The following is a 21,085-nucleotide window of genomic DNA, read 5'->3' as shown; positions in this document are numbered from 1 at the left end:
CCACATTTATGAATAAATTATTAACTATTGTTTCACATTTTGTAGGTTTTTCCTCTACGTCAATTTATAGTCTTTCTTGGACATTATCTATTCTATAAAAAAAGGTATGTGATTATAACCTGCAATGACTCTCTTTGAAATGATTTCCATAATGCAATCTTTTCATAATGCACTCCAACTTCATTTTGAATACTTTCGACACACAACATCATCGAGGGAACATCATTAGGCAATAGTCCGTGGTCTTTTTGTAGATAACTAAGAATTTCATTCCAATTTGGATTGCAAGTCACGAATAATAAAAGATCGGTGGTCTGCCCATCTACATATGGCAATAGCATCTTGGTAGGTCTGTATCATGTATCTAGGGCCTCCTGTAAATGTTGATGGAAGGATCAAACGTTTACCAATTGATGCTGCTGTAGTATCACCTGTGTTTATTTTAAAATGGGTTATTGATAGATTAAAACAAATTATAAGCTAATGGAAATAAAATTTAAAAATTAAATAATATTACTTATTTACCTGCGACCACTGCATCCATCACATTGCTGTATAAATCAGCCATAATTTCTTCTTGGTGTGTCCGATACCAACACATTCTTTGATCTTCTATACATGAATAACCATCAACAATGACTGTTTGATGTAAACGTCCACCTATCCAGAGTAGGCGACTTTCTAATGTCCTTCTTTGCAGTCTAAAAGCCCAATATTGTCTCATACTAACCGTATCTCTTTTATGATCATCTATATTAAAAACTCTTTCATTTTCCTCACTATTAGGAAATCTTCTATAAGGAATCCTAGGTCTATAGCCATCTTCACCACGGGGAAACATTAAAGGATATTGCAAAGCCATGAATTTAGGATGCAATTCATTTATTCTCTCCAAACCTCCTCTAGTTTCAACAATTATGTCCCTAAAATCATTAACATTAAATCCATCCCCTTCAATTAAAGCTGCAACTTCATTGCGGTTGGCCGGTGTATTGTCTTCTATCACTCTGCCGAGAATTAATAAGTCTTAGGTGGACATCAATCATTTCATCTTCTTTAAATCTGTCTCTAGCCATCCTAAAAGACTGTACAACTTTATTGTGTTGATCAAACATTTTGATCAATCCATCAACAATTGCAGGATTAGGAAGTTCATTATATTCATTGAATATTTGCATCCTATTCTTCAATTCATTTTGAGTATCGTATACATATAACTTGGCAAATTGAGGAGGCTTATTTTCGAATGGAAGAAGAGACCCAATTTTATGATGATTTTGCCCACTTATTCTGAAAACGAAAGGACCTCCTCCATCATTGCTAGTCTTATCTATCTTTCCTCCTGCAGAAGTAAATTGAAACATGGAGTTGTATGTCCGTATATATCTTTTAAATTTAGTAGATCTTATTCCTCCTTGCAAGTCTAAGAGTTTATTAAGAAACTCAGGGGCAGTCTCAAATAGTGGAAGTTGAACTTTTCCTTCTCCACAACATATAGAGAATGTTAGAACAGATGATTTTCCTTTGTTATTTCTTTCTTCTTCCCAAAGAATTGCTCCACAAGACACATACACTCTTAGGTTGGTGGTCCAAAGTCATGAACTCCTAAAATATAAAAAGTAGTTGTGAATTTGGCAAACATTTTGAATAAAATATCAAAATTGAAGAAGAAAACACATACCATCATTGTTAGTATACTTGCTTAGATCACGATGAATTTTTTTTTTTTGCTTTTGCAAATGTTTATTCCTTTCACTGATATTTGTGATTTGAGATATTGAAGTCATTATGCGGCGCATAGCATCTGTAAGATTCAAAGTACCTATTTGGCCTGTGTAATAAAAAATATGAAATTTCAAAAACTCTAATTAATCCTCAACGGAATATAAAATACAATTTTACCTTTATTTGAACACAAGTTGTTTTCCTTGGATGCCAACAAACGATTACGTTTCTTTAAAGCCAACAAACGACTTCGATTAAGGCGAGCTATTTTAGCAGTCTGTTCCTTTGTAGATTCAACATTGACTGTTTGAGAATTTTACCAAAAAAGGGTCAACTTTAGCCATTTCTTGTGGAAAGGATATTAAAATTGTTGTGTCATTATAAAATTAGTAAGTTCATACCAGTACTATTGCTTAAATGATTGCTCTGTTGCTCATTTAATTCCTGTCTGTGTATCAATTCCTCTATAATAAAGGCATAAAGAAAAATATAGATATCAGTTACTTACATCTATACAATATCTTAAAATCAAATGAGAGTATAAAACGGTATTTTTTTATTTCTCAAGTTACATACAAGTGTGACTTTGATATTCCATTAGCTGTGGATGTTTTCTTCTATGCTCTTTCACCACTTTTTCTCTATGGTTGCTCTTTGTATTTGCAGACATCATAATTCTTCTATGACGCATAAAGTTAGAACCTTCAATATATTCGCATAAGGTTAGACCCTTCAATATATTATTTTGTTAGAATATTTATCAAGTGTGTAAAATAAAAATTAACATTTCATACCATTATTCTTTTTCAGTGCAAGAATACATCGTCTATTGTACCGAGCAATTCTTGAGGTATATATTTTTTTCGTCATCCATAAGGTAAACCTGAACAACTCTTCCTCTCTTTGGCTAAAGCTTTAACTCTTCTTATAGCTGCTGCTCTTATTCACTGCAAGGAAGTGCATTTGCATCGGAGTTGGGAACAATGCAGGTTTTGGAGCAGACTGATACATTGAGAGTTCTTGGTACTGACCCAGTGGATTGCCTTGTCATGCCGAGAGTGATTGCTTGTTGTGTTGCTTTGCCGATTTTGACGCTGATTTGTTTCACGTTTGGGTTGGATTCCAATGCCCTTCTTGCTGATGGATTTTATGGTGTTAGTATAAATATTATACTGGAAGCCTTAGGATATAATCAGTGCTAGGATTAAGTTGCAGGTGTTTGGGGGAATTATTTATATTGTCAGATGTGCTTGGTGTTAAAACTCTTGGAGGTGCTAAGGGCGTTGGGGAGTTTACTACTTCGGCATATATGTGACACTATATGATTTGTAATTGTGTAAGAACTGAGTTAGCTTTAGAGTTTTAATTGTATAAGACTTCTTAAATTTATCCTTGGACATTTGTGTGTATTTAATTTCATCTTAACATTTGTAGTAATTTATTAGGTTATCTACTTATTTGAATAAAGAGTGTGAAACAAAATCAAATTCCTAGTTTCGTCAAGAGAAAATAGGATCCTATTCCTAGATCCTGTATAATAGCTCTGTTCATGTTTGTGCTAGCTCGTGTTAAGATTTCACTACAAAGTAAGCCTCTCCGATGATATAGGTGCTGCAAGATAATGTCTAGATAATTATGGGGTGCAAGTATAAAGCTCTGCCCCATCAGTTGTTGTGGATAATATATAGGTGCTGCAAGACAACGTTTAGACAGTTTTGGGGCGTTAAGTATTGAGTTCGGCAAATCAGTTGTGAATATCTTTTGCTCCAATTTCAGAAGTTTTAGAGTTCGTAAGATTCATTTCATCTTGAAATTCATCATCAGTTTCACTTTCTATTTAAGAGTGAACCTAACCAACTAACATCATAATAGAAATTACTGAGCCACGTATAGTTCAAACTGAAAAAGGATAACAAATTAAGAAACGCACATCAAATAATTAGAATTAAGCATAACTATTACCAACGTTTAGTACTACTTCAGAGAGGGAATCCAGTCATAGAGCTAGCAGACCCTCAAAAACGTCATTTCATTTTTACAATAAAGCTTAGTAATATATAGTAAGAAAGATTTAAAAGATATTAATCACTTGTCTAGCAACCAATTCAATTCCTGACTGCATCGGGAGTTGCGGGTATTGTTTACGAAAGTATGAGACACTGAAGTGACCAAGAAGTGGAGCTCCTTCAGCATCGGTTTATTCTGACGATTAAAGTCGCAAACATCCATTGGCCTACCAAGAAGATTAAATTCCCACTTGAGTTGCGTGGTGTTGATATTTCTCTCCGTTCTATAGTTTTTATCAAGTCCATTCCTTTTGTATAACGCTACCACATCTTGATGTAATTTCAATGCAAGTTCGAAGTAATCATATTGCTTGATCCCTGAGTATACAACATGACGACCTTTTCTCCGTGGTTCCCAGTCTTATGTGAGCCTTCATTCTCTAACTCAGAAACATCTTGAGGCCTCATTCTGGGAACACCCGGTTCCTCAGACTCTGATTCTGTGTTTCTGTCTTTACTCTGAATGGATTGTCTCCTTTGTCCCACTCTTTGTGTGGGGTTGAACCTAGGGTCGTCTATAGGAGGATAGGGTGGCTTTCTCATGACTGGACGGAGTGTCCTTTTGTTCACCCGGGTGAAAATGCTAGAAGAAGAGACCCAAGGAAGTTTCACAACAGTTGTGTTCCTTTACCAGAGTTCCGGAAGGGAGCGCGTAGGAGGGGTGATTTATGTGAATATGCTCAAGGAGTTTTTGAGTGTTGGCTTCACCCTACACAGTATAGGACACGCCTCTGCAAGGATGGTACGGGCTGCATGCAAAGAGTGTGTTGCTTGCGCATTACACAACCTGAAGAGATTTCGTCCTCTCTATCGTCGCCCACAGTTCGTTGTTCCTTCTCCCCATTCATCTGTGATCGCTGCTATGGAAATGGCTGCCGACTTGAGTCTCTTGCCGGCTTCCCCATCCTCAAATACGTCATGTCACCTAATCTTTCACGCCATGCGATGTCTCGTCATCTAGTGGCATTTCACAAAACTTCAACAAAGACCGCGGTTTTTACTTGGGGTAAGTAACAGTAGATATAGCTCCCACGGATATAGAATCACATCAGCCCTTTATTACGAAGATACTGAACAACCTTTGATCATAACTCTGGAGGAATGTGAACAGGCCGGTAGTTTTTGTCAAGGAAGATTCCTGTTGCCTTAGCTTCCAGAATGGGCTGAAAGAAACAAAGAAACAGAGTGATCCTGTGTGTCTTCAAGTCATTCAGACATGTAAGGAAAAGTTCATATATTGAAGCACCTCTTGATTTGGTAGCTTGAAAACTAAATGTTCAAAGAATATCCTAGCAGATGTCTGTAGTCTCTGAACTAATGATCAGTCCGGCATCAGGAATGTTAAAATTAGTCCAAAGCATTAAAATATCTGTCAAGTAGAAACTTACCACCATGTTTGGATGATTTATAAGTTCTGCCAATGCCCATTGGATTAAAGTAGAAGTCGAGTCTGTACCTGCTATGAAAAGCTCCTGAAAAAGGATATAGTAATCGACTAATAGCAAATTAGATTCCGAATGTAAGGATGTTCAAGTCGTAATAGTGAAAAACAGAACAAAATAGGGTGGCAATTCAACAAAAAATTGCTAAGTTATGAATGATGCTAGTCCTAGTGTTTCTCTTTCATGTCTCATCCATTTGATTCTGTTTTTGTGAAGGTGCCAATAAACTTCAAGGTTTAACAGGCTATCTCGGGTCAGATTTCTTTTCTAGTATTGGTCTGCAGAATATAGAAAAACTCCTTATAGCCATGTAATGGTCTCATCTTTAAAAAAATTAAGCAGATTTGCTTCTAGCCATTGGTCAAGGACTCGAGCGTATGTATACGACAGCTACATACATACAGAAAAAGACGGCAGCAGAGTGTCTTTTATGTGTAATTTGGATGTGGGACGGGGAGACTCCTCATCATCTAATGGTAGCCTTTCAAACACTACATTTGCAAATGAAGCGGCCATCAACACCACTGGACCTGATGCCATCAACGGTCCAACAACACTTCCACTAACAACCTGTCCTAGATACTATCCTGATAAAAATATTGCAAGTCCTCCTACACCAGGTGGTGCTGGTGGTTAGAGCAGTGTACCCGACAGTGAAAGTATCTCGAACCGCCCGTGAAGTGTGACCACACCTTCAGTTGGAGTGGCTGGCTAAAAAAGGATATATTAATCGACTAATAGCAAATTAGATTTCGAATGTAAGGATGTTCAAGTCGTAATAGTGAAAAACAGAACAAAATAGGGTGGCAATTCAACAAAAAACTGCTAAGTTATGAATGATGCTAGTCCTAGTGTTTCTCTTTCATGTCTCATCCATTTGATTCTTTTTTCGTGAAGGTGCCAATAAACTTCAAGGTTTAACAGGCTATCTCGGGTAAGATTTATTTTCTAGTATTGGTTTGAAGAATATAGAAAAACTCCTTATAGCCATGTAATGGTCTCATCTTAAAAAAAATTAAGCAGATTTGCTTCTAGCCATTGGTCAGGGACTCGAGCGTATGTATACGACAGCACTACATACAGCAGCACTGCAGCAGTAGTGTCTTTTATGTAAAAGTTCACCCTGTATGCTCAGAGCACAATTTAAATTCAGAATAGGCTGATTGTGTTCCACATCTGCAGGCTGCAGCAAGAGAGCCAGTTATGGGAGATTAGTTTATTCGTTAGTAACATTAGCATATAATCTCTAATCAATTACTGCAAAATGAGCATACCTCGTGTTGCAATGGCATGACGATGAATGGTTGGATCAGACCACGCAAGTGGACCAAGGAAACCTTAACACAGTTCACCTAGGTCGGCCGGATATATTCTCATAATGGATATGTCAAAGATCTTCTGGTCTAGTCCCATGCTTCCAATGAATTTAACCATTGGGATCCAATCCATCTATACCCCCTAGTTCAGAGACACTACATATTGTTGGGATGCCTCCTCCTAAAGTAAGATTCTTCACATCTAAAGAAGTATAAGTCGACCTTGTAACCTTCTAATATATAAAAGTCGACTCTATGCTTCTACTCTGCTTACTTTCAATTTGAAATGGGCTATTCTCTGCTTACTTTCAATATATATTCCAGCTAATATACATGGTTGTGTAACTTGTGTATGTAAAACTACAAACAAAACAAAGGAGTAATCAAAAGAGATGGAATTTATTAATAAACATTATTAGGATGTTAATAACAAAATTCGCTGCGTAAAATAAGAACATGAATATTAAGAATCACATTGCTTTCCTAACATTGGATCTTCCAATGGCTGTGAATATTTACTCGGGAATTCTTAGATCGTCAATTTCCATATTTGGACAGCCTATAAGCAAGTATTCCTTTATTCCCTTTAAATAAGCATTATCTTTTTTCAATGCTTTAATCTGCATATGAAGTTCTTCTACTTGAATATTTGCTTCGTAGAGCTATTCACGTCTAGTCATGAGTTCGTTGTAGTTCACATCTAGTACTTCAAACTTGTATATCTGTTGTAGATAGCGTATGGTATTTCCTGCAGCAATATTTTCTGAGTCGACTTTCTTGGTTTGATATGTTCCAAATGATGTTTGTATGATAGGATAATTTGGATCTTTATGGTATTCTCTTAGTATAGGCACATTGATTGCGACATCCGCTGCGTACTGATAGTTCTCAAATATTGAACTGTAAATTGGTTCTTCATAAATCTTTTCTTTTTTGAGAATTTCTGTAAGTGCACTCTTCAATGAAACATTGTGTTTTGTTTCGTACTCCACAATCTTCTTGTTGTATGTTTGATTTTCCATGACCTGCATTTTTTAATTATAGTAGTTTAATAAAAAAAACATATAGTGTTTTGTATATATATATTTCATAGGATGAAGAGTCCATTTTGTTTTGTAATTTGACTGTAATTAGAAGTCTTTTTAATTACATATGGAAAGGACGACTATCAGATAATGATACTATCCTAAAATATATAGTTATATGAATCTTATACGATTTTATTGCAAGGATTTTCTATGAAGATGATTGTTCACAGGACGTTGTCCTGCCTTCAAATTGGTGATTGTGAAGACGTGGAAATTTATCTTGATACTGTAGGATTGATGTATTGCAAAAATAAAAGAGGCTTACCAATAAAAAAAAAGAAACATTGAGGCATATTGCAATGCTGCAATCACAGTTTACAATTATATTTAGAAGAAATAACCAACAATCTAGATGCAAAACGTTGATTCCATTACAATCTTAAGGCATTACAATTTTCCAGAGGAACTCTCTATACTTCACTTGACTATTAACACTTGTGACTCATCTACCGAAACAAAAAATGTATAAACAAACTAAGATACATTCTCCGGCATCTTGCCTGGCCAATTCATTATAGCACCCCTTCATTTTCCTTTGCAATTTTTCTGTCCAAGCTGCATCGCTAATTAGCATTATATGACAATGCTAGCAAATGCCCTCATCTAAGGGCATTCACAAAAGCCAAAAGGGAATCTACATCTCTGTTCTCTTAGGGGTACTTGATGGCTTGGGAGGAATGTTTAGGGAAGAAGAATAAATCTGCACGACGACAAAAACTTGTCTCTAAAGAAGTTCATGATCTTCCCATTGCTCTGTTGTAACATACCGAGGGTAAGCCTTCTTGGCCTCTTCAAGCTCAGCCAAGACTTGTGATGCATCAGTGCATCCGAACATGGGGAGCTTCCACATAGTCCAGTATCGGCCATCATAGTACCTTGGTGTGTCTCATGTCCAAGAAACTTCACTGTCTAGCAAAAATTGATTATGTGTTGGACCATCACAAACATCTAATCGGAAGATGAAATAAAAATGAAGAAAGAAATCACAAAAACAATGAGAACCAATACCGGTGGAGAAAGCTGAGGAAGCTTATTTGGTTGGGTATGCATCAATCCCAACAGCTCAAGATCATTTAAGAACTCATGCTCGGGAAGAGCAGATGGAAAATGGACTTGCTGGCGAGTTCCCCACTGCGGCGACATAGCAATGCAGCGGATTTCCTTGACTTGAGGGTTGTCTGGGGGACTTATTCCATACAGGTAACCTGCAATTTGGGTCTGTAGATAAAATTTTTCAAAATGTTTTTGGGCATAATATAGGTGGAGCCTGTTTCCTGTACACACAATTTGTACTTGCAGATATGTAAATTTCAACAGATACTGTCACCAAGATCCGAGAAAGACAAAAAAAATCTATGTTTGGCAATTCAATACAAATATATCACCACCAAGTTACCTTGATGTCTTCGGAGTTCACATAAATGTGGTTCATTTGGAGATACAGGTTCGTGGCTGAGATTGCTCTCACACACCAATCTGTTTTAGAGCCAAAAACATTTTGCTCATATGGACACCATTTCCACTGCCACCATCAGCGAGTTGCGCACCAACACCTCCGCCACTACCTGTAACCTTCGAGGATTGTGAGGCTGTAGGCTGGATGTGGACAGGAGACTCCTCATCATCTAATGGTAGCCTTTCAAACACTGCATTTGCAAATGAAGCGCCCATCAACACCACTGGACCTGATGCCATCAACGGTCCAACAACACTTCCACCAACAACCTGCCCTAGATACTATCCTGATAAAAATATTGCAAGTCCTCCTGCGCCAGGTGGTGCTGGTGGTGGGTGCAGTGTACCCGACAGTGAAAGTATCTCGAACCGCCCGTGAAGTGTGACCACACCTCCCTCCATTTGGAGTGGTGATGCAGTGTAACATTTACAACCGTGCGCCACCATCGAAAGTACACAAACTCCCAGGCCTCTTCGCCTTTGCGTAGTTTGACACTGATCCATTATATCATCACCGAGGATACCTCCGTAACATGAGATCTCGGTGCATTTGGACTGCCCCTAGTAACAATTATTAATTGCATTGATGCTTTTAACTTTAAAGAAATTGTTTTGATATGAAAATGCTTTTGGTGAGGCAGACCTTACCCAAGGGAACCGACCAGCGATTCAACCCCTCGCCTCGCAAAATTTAAAATTCTCAAAGTGCAACTCAAATTGCCAAGTACAAAGTGTCTGTTACAATGATTCTTTTCGAGCTGTGCTAGGCCTACTAACAAAATGTTTATGCTCACTACAACTGATACAATGAATAACATTTTAAGATGGCCATACCTTGTATTCCCATGGTTGTGTTCGTCTTGCATTCCATAACTGATAAAGCGTTTTCGGAAAATCAAAAGATCAAGTTGTTCATTAGAAAAGAATGAAACCGAAATATGTAAAGAGAAAAATTAAAGAAACCCAAATACAAAAATTAGGGAAGTTTGTACCTCTAGCAAAATGGGTTCCTTCGACTGCTACTAATTAAAAGATATACATACAAAATCCTCATCTACTCCAAAATTAAATTGAAAGGTACTATCTAGTATCTATTGAAAAGTAACGATTATCCAAATTTCCAATTTGAAGAGGAAGAAAATAATCTTATTGACGATCGTATTCAATCGAGCAAAAGAAACAAAATAAAAACTGGAAGAAAGAAAGTGAGACAGTGCCTATGCATGTTTGTAGAAGATATAGAGCTGGATGGCATCAACATTTGTTGTCCTGGTCGTCCTTCTTTGTCGGTGATTTGCTTCTTTGCCCGCATCGGTAGAAAGGAACACAATCAATTTGTGAGTAAGAAGGGCTAAATTAAGGTTCATGAAAACAGCTCAACAATGTGATCTCACATTTTTACATTTGTTCTCATATTTTCAATGGATTTATGTCCTGCCTAAATCTTGATTCATAATATAATTAAACAAAATAGCTTATGCACGTCCCTAATCTGATGAAGCATAAAACTCTGCCCCAAAACCTCACACTTAACAAAATCACGATGAATCCTTAGAAATTCATATATACATCAGAAATTTATAGCAAATAAGAAATTGACAAATATTGCTTACTTCTTTCTTTCCTCTTCCCATGGTAGCAACGGCAAAGCAGTGAGCAGCAATGCATCTTTAACTATCTTGATAGAAGCAGCAAGAATCCTCTTGGCCTCACCACTTGGTTCCATTAGGCCCATCATCACGGTCTCCTTTGTGGCGGTTCACGCCACTCGACTCTGTCTTCTTAGGTGTCGGACCAAGAGCAGATCATCCAATTCTATGGAGTAAAGTAAAGATCAAAAGCAATCTACGTAGAATATTCCCATTGTTGAACTATGCCATCCACAGTACAAATAAGCTATAAATGAAAATATGTGGTGGGGGGCACCCAATTCCCAATTTCAACAATAGATACTCCCATTAAATGATTGTCATGTACCCCGCTTTGAAGTCCTTTTGGTAACCGGTCCTTAGCATCCTACGATTGCATCAATCTCCTCACGAATATTTGATCATCTAAAAAAAGTGTTAAACATAACTCTGAACATCATTTCCTCAAGTATGAGATCTTCAAACGGAAAATTCTCAAACTCAATAGACCTTTGCCAATCAATTCCCCACCCGACTTCTATAAATCTGATACAAAGCAATGATCACAACTAATATTTTGATATTATTAAAGGAACATCTTGAAGTGAATTGATAGAGCAATGATCACAATAACATTCGGGATCATTGCTCTTCGGTATGTTATCGATCTTACTAACATATTTTTACCAATTCACTTTGTTGGAGCTTGCTTCCTTTGATCCTACAAAGAAGAAGAAGAAGAAGAAGGTTGTGATTAGGATCCGCAGATGAAAGTGGATAAATTGATTGAGAAAACAGAAAAGCCTGTCGTATAATTGTTTTGATCTTTCAAGCATTTTTTATACATGCCACATATATACATGCTCTTTCTCAGATCAGTATGTGAACTTATTTTGTAATGCTACAACAAGGTGTATATTTGTAAGGACAACCAATGTAAGCACATATGTATTACGAGTATAATAATCCAACATTGAAAGGATTCATTCCATAATCTACTTGATTTAATAATATTGCAATTTTATATCGTGGTCAAAAGCTATAGAGAAATTATATTGTTTTCTTAAGTCAGAACCTGAAGTAGGTGAATCTTGCCTCGGCCCAATAGGTTATTACTATCAATCATAGTGTTTGCATTCACATTAAAGCATATACGTAGTATATATATTCAAATTAGATAAGGATTGAAGTTTATTGATGGATGATCTTACATCCATTTTAGAAACCGCAAACACTACATATATATCGTTGAAATATTTTATTAATAACTATAACAGTTTTAAACGGGCGTGGTTTCACTATATGGATCAAATCCATCCTTCTTCGAATAAAAAAGTAACCGTCAGAGAGAGATGGAAATCATACCTTTGATCATGTCAACTTTATCAGAATTGCTTAATGCTTTTGACATCTTGGCGGCATCTTCATCAAATGGTATATTGGTAGTCACCATCTTGGAAACCGAAGAGCTTCAAATGGCTGTTCAGACACATAAATCTTGAAGATGTGGATCCAAGTTCTCTGTGCTATCCAGCTTGACATCAATAAGTGCTGAAGACAAATTACTGGCCTTCCCTTCAGGTTGATCCTCATTTCCATCAGTCTTCACTTTAGTGTCAGGTTGCAAAGAGCATGGTGACGTGCTATTATCTGAATCTTGAAGAAAACGACTTCACACTATCTACTTGATGTTAAAACATTTGGTGCCTAAATTGGGATGCAACTGGATCTTAATAAATTCTACTAAAGATTTATGTACACCTGATTAACTTCCAATCTAGCTCCCAATTTCGACAACAGACTCCAAGTGAATTTTTGTTGGCCAAATTATATATTCAGCAACTAATACATAAATAATCTGTCACCGTTTCATATGTTATAGTCATGATCATGCGTGATGGGACTTAGACATTTGGTCTCCAGTTTCTTTCTATTAAAGAAAGGCTTCACAATCCATGCAACTGTCCATATGAATTAGAAAAATGTCCGCACTTTCATAATTAATAAAATGTGAGTATCACGTACTATCGAGTATCGTATCACTACAGACATGCAATCACAATACTATAGAAGTATCAATAATCATAGCTTTGATAAACATATACATAGTGTGAGTTTCATTACTGTCCCTACGGTTCATCAACAATATTCTTTGGTTCACATCCCTTCGTTGTCTTCTATTGTTCCTCGGTGTTAAATTACCTTGGACTCCAGATTCATGGCCTATACATGAAATTGAGTTTCTTTTCGTGGTTGCTAAGTTCGTATACTTGAACCTTCAGGTACATTCAGATCAATAATACCTGTTAACAGTACATCTTGGCGGCATCTTCATCAGATGGTATATTGGTAGTCACCGTCTTGGAAACCGAAGAGCTTCAAATGGCTGTTCAAAAATAGAAATCTTGAAGATGTGGATCCAACTTCTCTGTGCTATCCAGCTTGACATCAATAAGTGTTGAAGACAAATTACTGGCCTTCCCTCCAGGTTGATCCTCATTTCCATCAGTCCTCACTTTAGTGTCAGGTTGCAAAGAGCATGGTGACGTGCTATTATCTGAATCTTGAAGAAAACGACTTCACACTATCTACTTGATGGTACTATCAGAGTACCAGGTATCAGCTACAGACTGCAGTCGCAATACTATAGAAGTATCAATAATCATAGCTTTGATAAACATATACATAGTGTGAGTTTCATTACATGTCCCTCTGGTTCATCAACAATATTCTTGCAGTTCACATCCCTTCGTTGTCTTCTATTGTTCCTCAATGTTAAATGACCTTGGACTCAGATTCATGGTCTATACATGAAATTGAGTTTCTTTCGTGTAGCTAAGTTCGTATACTTGAACCTTCGTGTACATTCAGATCAATAATACAATTAATGATCCACAAATATAAGTTAGTAAATCAATCTTTATAATCAAGTAAAGCAAAAGTAGTGCTGAAATGAGTAGATATATAAATCTCTTTCTAGCATGATGAAGGAGAAGTCAAAATCTATGTTATCAAAGAGCAAAAATATTTCGTGATGAGATTGTATTCATCGCCAAAATCTAATACATTGTTTACATCCATTGAATTCAAATGTGAATGAAAATGTGTTGATGGATATTTACATTGTTTACATCCATTGTTTGTGGAATCAAGCTCATCTTATTCATCCCTCCGGTCACTCTGCCTCCACACAGCCATCATGTGCATTTGGCGGTACCAATCAATAATATTCCTTGAAATGAAGTTTATATCAATTTTTAATATTTCAGTGAATCTAATCTAACCAATTAGAAGCTACACCAGGTTTATATGCAAAGTAAAAGTATCACCAACTAAAAAATGGCGTGGTCAAATACTAATACGTTACACAAAAAGAATGCAAATATTAAAATTTGGAATATAATCCAATATAGATTAGCTTGCTCTATTTGGATATACCGATATACTAAAAATCATCTGTGAGGAGAAACCTGTGAGAATTCAACATGGGGAAAAATGCAACTAACCAACCAAATATCTAATGCAAAACTTCAAAATTCTGGAAAAACAATAGCAAACCTAAAGAAGAACTCTAGGCTCAACTACCTTGGCTACAATATTAAAGATCCCAATTCCAGGCAAGAACATACGCACCGGATGATAAGCCCATGCTGCAATGACCTAAATCGAGTTATTTATGCTCAATGCTATATTAATTTCAATATGCTAGCCTAGAACTGAAACAAAACGAATGTTTTAACCTTTTAAGGAGCTCATCCCTCGGGTCCCTATCCGAGCGGCACCCTCACGCGTGCGTGTTTGAGACAGAGAGATGGATCATGGAAATAAATAAATATAAACATAATAGCATTACAAAGAAAAATTAACTCATCAAGTGAAAGTGGAATTTCTATGGGTATAAAGATAAAGACAAACCAAAATTTGTGGACACCATGCCACTTTTAATATCTTTCCACAGTATTCTCCTTTACATCCTCCCACGATCCATCTCTAATCAATGAATAATGTTAGGTACCACCTTTCTAGTATATGCCAAGTATAAACTTCTTCAGATAACTTAAATTGACAGAATTAGAGCAAAATTGTACTAAATACCAAATATAGCTCAAACCAAGAAGAAGCCGAAAGAAGGTAAATCAAGGCAACACTTCGAGCCTTGGTTTAAAGCAAAAGCCGTGAAGAGCTGAAGGGGAAACTTCTTGCTAACAGGGGCATACGTGACCATTTCCACTACCTATGGTTCATGTCAAACATGAGAAGAGAGCGGTGAACCGTAACTCAGTATGTAGATGACATCATTTGTTCCATCGCTAGCAAATACATCATCAAACTCACCAAATCCTTGAAAAAATTTATGAGGCATCCGTGAAACCTCAAGCCACTCAGTCCGTTAAGAGTCCGGATACCAATTCCCTTTATTATGTCGGATCGCTTCATGTTTCCCAATTCCACCCACCATTACCGGCTTATCCTTGAGGTTCATTAGGCGACCCTTGGTAAGAGAGAAAGGCACAGGAATATAAGTGCGATCAATGAATCGGGGCAATACCAGTTATTGAGATTGAACCTAATTAGCCTGCGTATGGTTTAGAGCCAAATCGCGTGCCTCCTCTAGTAGAATAGATCAAGAAATATAGAACACCATCACATATCACACTCTCATCACCGCCCCAACCAACCTGTTAACACCTCTCAGATATGATGTCTTCCACAATGTTGTATCCGAATCATATAAACATAACCAACAACAATATATTAATACATAACATGTCGTCAGATATGAAAATATTATTACATAATAATAATAATAATAATAATAATAATAATAATAATAATAATAATAATAATAATAATAAAAAATGTAAAATAATTAAATTAAAAAATGAAAAAAAGATTAAATTAAAAAAGAAAGAAAGAACTACCCGATTTCATATCAACGCTGCGTCGACACGTCCATATTTTGAGAACAAACGATCCAAATCAGATTGATTTTGGAAGAAGAGATGAATAAGAAAGAGGGTTTGAAGAGATGAATTTTACTCAGAAAAGAGGCTATTGGGCTATTAGTGTCATATTTTACCATTTGTAAGCATTGTATTGTGATTGCCGTCGACTCTTCCTCCAAAATCGTCGTCCATTTTCGGAAGAATCTCGGCCCAAAACAGTTTCCTCTCTAACTTCTTCAATTAGTGCCACCAGAACTTAATACCTTCAATATTGAAGTTCCAATCACATATTCCTCTTATGTACTCCTTTTGCGAGATCTCCTCCTTTTGCACCTCATAAAGCTTATCATGTGCGAGCATATCTTCAACTTTTTTCACCTTCAATAATGCTTTCATACTTTCCCCAAGAGTAGTAGAAGGAAACTTCTTCAAAAGTGCTCGCTGTTGGACTTGCAGTTCCTAAAAAGCATGCTTCAAAGTCATTAACAACACTTCAGAGGAGGATATTCTGAGAAAGGCGTCATCTTGAGAGAGTTTGAAGAGATGATTTTTTTTATTTTTTGAGAGTTCAATTTCCTAGTTTAATTTTGGAAGAAGAATAAGAGAGAGAGTTTGAAAGAGACGATTTTTTTTATTTTTTGAGGGTTCAATTTCCTAGTTTAATTTTGGAAGAAGAATAAGAGAGAGAGTTTGAAAGAGATGATTTTTTTTTTTTTTTTTTTTGGGAGTGTTTTGTATAATTGAAAAAAGAGTATAGAGATAGGTTTTTAACTATTTTGGGCTACGAACAATTGAAATAGGGCGTAGAATTCATTTTTGTATATAAAATCTGATGTGTTAGTATGAGAGAAAAAAAAAAGGGGCTGACGTGGGTCACTGGGAGCATTCTCAACTACTTAGTATTAATGGTCTTTGATTATTCACGCACTCTCTCTCCCATTGAGCCGCCATTCTTCTCGCCTCCACCACCAGTTATTAAATCACCTCAACCAATATGAATAACCCTCCCCCATCAGATCAGAGAACCGTTTCAGTAGAAGATACACTCTCCATCACTCTATTCTCTCTCTTAGGGTTTTAAATTTGATCCAGCTCGATTAGCAAATGAAATTCATTCTAGGGGGTTTACTTAATTCTGGCTGCATATTTTGTTTTTCTCTACTATTTTTTTCAGTCATGGGTTTCTCACAAATTTCTTATAGAAATTGTTGCTACAAGGTTTCTTCTCTGGTCTCTCAAACAGAAGACTTTCTAGAAACCAACCTACTGCAGGTACGCGTTCTTCTTCCATTTCTTTATTCTTTCTTTCTGCAAATTAATTGTATAAGAACAAAAATGTCGAAGTTGTTATTTTCTATTTTAGTTGATGAAGAAGTGGAAATGTTACTCAAATGACTCAAACTGAGACAGTGGACAAACATTTTAAGCTTTTTGGCTATTTGACGAGTTATATTAGAATCCCTTTCTCCTTTGTCCTTAAATTTTATATACTATGGTTTTTACCATTCTGAAATATGGTTTTTCATCTACTTTGTTTGCTTATTTTCTTTGTTAAGTGTTTTGTTTTTGTTCCTTTTTGCATTCTTTAAACAGAATCCAATTCTTAGATAAATGAGTATTATGAAATTAATGTTGAATTGGAATTGTACATTTCAGGGAGCTATCTGAAGCCTCTGGGTAAAATGGAGGGCAAGCTAGTAGCCCTCCTAGAGGCTGGAATTCATATGATTCTTTTTCATGGATCGTTTCTGAATAACAATTCCTCCAAAATGCAGAAATTTTTTCTAAGAGGCTACTAACTCATGGATATGAGGTCAGAAATATATTCCAGCTTTTGACAAGTCAGTAGTTACTATCTATGTTAAACACATTATGAGCAAGTATCCACAGAGAGAGATATCTTATTACTATTATGTTACTTCCTTGACTTAATTTTTTTTTCTCTGGCAATATGTTGTGGTGGATTTTCTCTGGTATAGGAGGAAAGTTAAAGGTGCTTATACAGATTCACTCAGATTTGATGTGATCGATTAGTGGGGAAAGATGATCCCTGACCCCAAAAGATGGCCTTCGTCTATAGATGGGAAAGGGTTCAATGAAGTAGCCAGGAAAGTACATGGCATAGGTTTAAAGTTTGGGATTCATGTCATGAGAGGAGTAAGTACACAAGCAGTCGATGCAAACTCTCCCATCTTAGACATTACCACGGTAAACCCTTCAATGTACATTGCACTTTTCCTTTTTTTCTTTTTATTTAAATAATCTACCATTACCAAAAGTTTGGCACATAACAGTCATCATAATCATACAAATGATTTGAAAGCTAGGTTACATTGACACAGGCACGCGTGTCGGTGTCCGACACGGATACGGGGTGTCGGATACGGCGAGCAGTTGAAGATCGACACATGGACACAAATAGGAATAATTAATTAATTTTGTAATAATTATAAATTTATTAAATTAGATGGTAAATCAGAAATTCGAGGTAAATTAAATACAATATGTGTCCGTGTGTGTCCGACACGGATACGGACACGGACACGTGGATACGTATCCGACACAGATTTTTTTCAAAATATGGCGTGTCCATGTAACCTAGTTTGAAAGGGTACCCTTATGAAATATAATTGAAATTAGATTGCAGCGTATGTGTGAGCCTCATTGAAAGCCCGATAAACATTAAGATATACCTACTCCCTCACATACAAATCTAGAGAAATAAGTATGATGTTGTTGTTGGAAATCTCAACTGACACTAGTGGTTCTCGGGGGGGGTTGGGTATATGGAGTCTGGAAGACAATGGGGTGCAAAAGATATAGGCCTGACAGATCAAAAATGTGCATGGATGCCACATGGTTTCATGAGCGTGGATACTAAGTTGGGAGCTGGAAAACCCTTCTTGAGGTCATTCTATCATCAGAATGCTGAGTGGGGTGTGGATTTCGGTAATATATTTCTTTGCAGTTGAAACATATTTTTGTCTGCTAAAGCGTGTGTCATCTGACATGGTACTTTAATCTAAATGGAAGAGCATTCTTCAGACACCGATATACAGATGAAACCACATTCAGATTTTTGTACCACTTTTGTATGCTATTTTGTGCTCTTATTATCCTAACACTGCTACTGTCCATGACCAATCAAGAGGAATTGTACTCTTTGGAATTTGTAATATCATATGATCCAAGTTTTCAACATGAATTGGGTATTATTCTCTGAAAATTTTGTTTAATGTTTTCCCCATTTTTGACACAGTGAAGCATTATTGTATCTGGGGCGATGATTTGAACGTCAATGAAGTAGCCATAGTTTTAGAGGTACAATGTGACACACTATTCTTCTACCAAACTGGTACTTTTCAGGTAGAACATTTTAGAGGGGGTTGGATGATTTCGTGGAGGGATTTGCATAAGGAAGAGATGGCATAAAGAGCTCTAATTTATGCAGGTACTGAAGGAGCTTGATCGTCCTATCTTGTATTCTCTCGGAACCTCGAACCGATTGCAACACCAGCCATGGCCAAGGATGTGAGCTATCTTGTTAACATGTATAGGATTACTAGAGATGATTGGGATTCATGGGGTGATGTGGCAGCTCATTTTAATGTATCCAGGTATATTGGTGTTCTACTCTATTCAGCTTCAGAACTACTAACTCCCATTATTAATGTCGATGAGGATTGCATGCTTACTATATTTCTTTATGGTTGCTCGAGAGTTATGAAATAACGTATATTGACTTGTGGGCCAAGGACTTTTCTGCTGCTAATATGATAGGAACTGAGGGATTAAAAGGAAACTCATGGCCCGACTTGGACATGCTTTCGTTGGGGTGGCTTATCGATCCGTAAAGAACATTGCCGATATGACATTAATCAGTATTGCCACAATATCGCTATCACTTGTTTCACCTAAACATTGTCCCCTTCGACATAACATTCATAACCTTGTGAAAAGTTAAGGTAATTTTGAAGAACTTGCACGGTCTATCACTTCGTTTTTTCACAAGATCACACACAATAACCTCGCCTTATCTAACTCCTTCACAATGAAAGATTTTATTTGCTTCATGCAATTCGGGGATCTGTTTACATGCAAACATAGTTTACTAAACCATTATAGGTTTTGGGGATTAATATCTGGTCAAACTATGGACACCATAGTAGCAGAGACCATATTTGACCAAGTGATACTATATACTCTTTGAACAAAAGAAGACTCTTCTTCAATGAAATATATGTTTGTCACGCTTAAATCTCTTACATGTTAATTACTGTATTCATGGGGTGATGTGGACTTCTTTTGTTCAAAGAGTATGTAGTATCATTGAATGAGAAAATATTAGATATTAATGTGATTTAACTTCTTTCACAGTTCTCATTATAATGTCCAGCCGCCACCGCTGCTGCTGGACATTATTAGAATGAAAACTGTGAAATATTAGACATTCTTATTTGAAGTGGAAATGTGATTTTGGCTTTATATATTCGTGGTCTTTAGAGTCTATGCTTTCCTTAGTGCCTTGCTAAGGAGGTATATAACTTCGTACTGCAGACTCCTCTAGCCTTGTACCTTTATGCCTTCATATTAATGAAATTCTTGTTTTGTATATAGTTCAGTTCTTAGATTTATCTCAATGAATACTAGCTAGTAGAGGTCTAATGGATAAATTATTTGGATACAATTTAAACTTAACATAATTGTTAATAGTTCACCGGATTTTAATTTTGTCGTGAGGAAACTATTATATTTTTTGTTTCCATTTTTTTTTTTTTTGTGATCTAATAGATAATATCTTTGTATACAGATACTCTTACTTCAAAATGGATTGGTTTGTTATTAGTTTTTGTGAAGAAATGGCGGTTTGGAATTGCAAGAGGCACTAGAGGAATCTAAATGCTATTTATTATCATTTTTTTTGTGAAGATGGTTCATTCGCAAGCTATTTGAGGGATGTTTAGAAATGTTTTTGTTTAAGTTAATACTTTTCTTAAGATGAGTTCAAAAATAAAAATTATGAAAGGGGATGATGCAACTCTATTTTGTTTCTAATGGAGTGAATTAACTCACTTTTATTTATTGAAAATTTATTGCTTAAGATAATTGATGTTCTGGTTGTGCGTTTATTTGTTGAATAGAGGGGGCAGGGGGCGAGACAATTGTACAAATGGTGCACAATCGGCAACAATATTAGTGATCAAAATAGTGTGGGAACATGATCACAACTAACTGATAGCTACAATCAAAACGTTACTTATAACACTAATTTTTTTAATTTGTTTTACTTTTTTCGACGATAGAAACATCATTAAAAACACACAAAATTCAAATATTTTAGATCTTTAATGATGATAATAACGTCGTTTATATAACTAAAGTTTTAAATTACTGATATCTCTAGTGACAATAAAAACGT

General features: G+C 36.2%; 1 long non-coding RNA gene and 3 pseudogenes across 2 annotated transcripts; 1 reads left to right on the top strand and 3 right to left on the bottom strand.

The window, feature by feature from the left end:
* Positions 1-8,375: 8,375 nt before the first annotated feature.
* On the bottom strand, positions 8,376-9,676 carry LOC147497923 (AT-hook motif nuclear-localized protein 25 pseudogene; annotated as a pseudogene). Its single transcript, XR_015196896.1, has 3 exons — positions 9,034-9,676; positions 8,646-8,911; positions 8,376-8,542 (listed from the first exon to the last, which is right to left on the bottom strand). The product of XR_015196896.1 is annotated as an AT-hook motif nuclear-localized protein 25 pseudogene (transcript).
* A 1,555-nt stretch (positions 9,677-11,231) lies between these two features.
* Positions 11,232-12,672, bottom strand: LOC147497922 (uncharacterized). The gene is made up of 3 exons (XR_015194165.1): positions 12,086-12,672; positions 11,398-11,441; positions 11,232-11,266 (listed from the first exon to the last, which is right to left on the bottom strand). It is a non-coding gene; the product is annotated as an uncharacterized LOC147497922 (long non-coding RNA).
* Positions 12,673-14,856: 2,184 nt separating this feature from the next.
* Positions 14,857-16,957, bottom strand: LOC147497921 (F-box/kelch-repeat protein At3g61590 pseudogene; annotated as a pseudogene).
* Positions 16,958-17,057: 100 nt separating this feature from the next.
* LOC147497920 (alpha-galactosidase mel1-like) lies at positions 17,058-19,520 on the top strand (annotated as a pseudogene).
* Positions 19,521-21,085: the final 1,565 nt, after the last annotated feature.

The sequence above is a fragment of the Coptis chinensis genome, chromosome 5, assembly GCF_015680905.1.
Source record: "Coptis chinensis isolate HL-2020 chromosome 5, ASM1568090v1, whole genome shotgun sequence".
NCBI lineage: Eukaryota > Viridiplantae > Streptophyta > Magnoliopsida > Ranunculales > Ranunculaceae > Coptis > Coptis chinensis.
The sequence above is the reverse complement of the archived record's forward strand: the minus strand, read 5'-3'. Positions and strand labels throughout refer to the sequence as shown.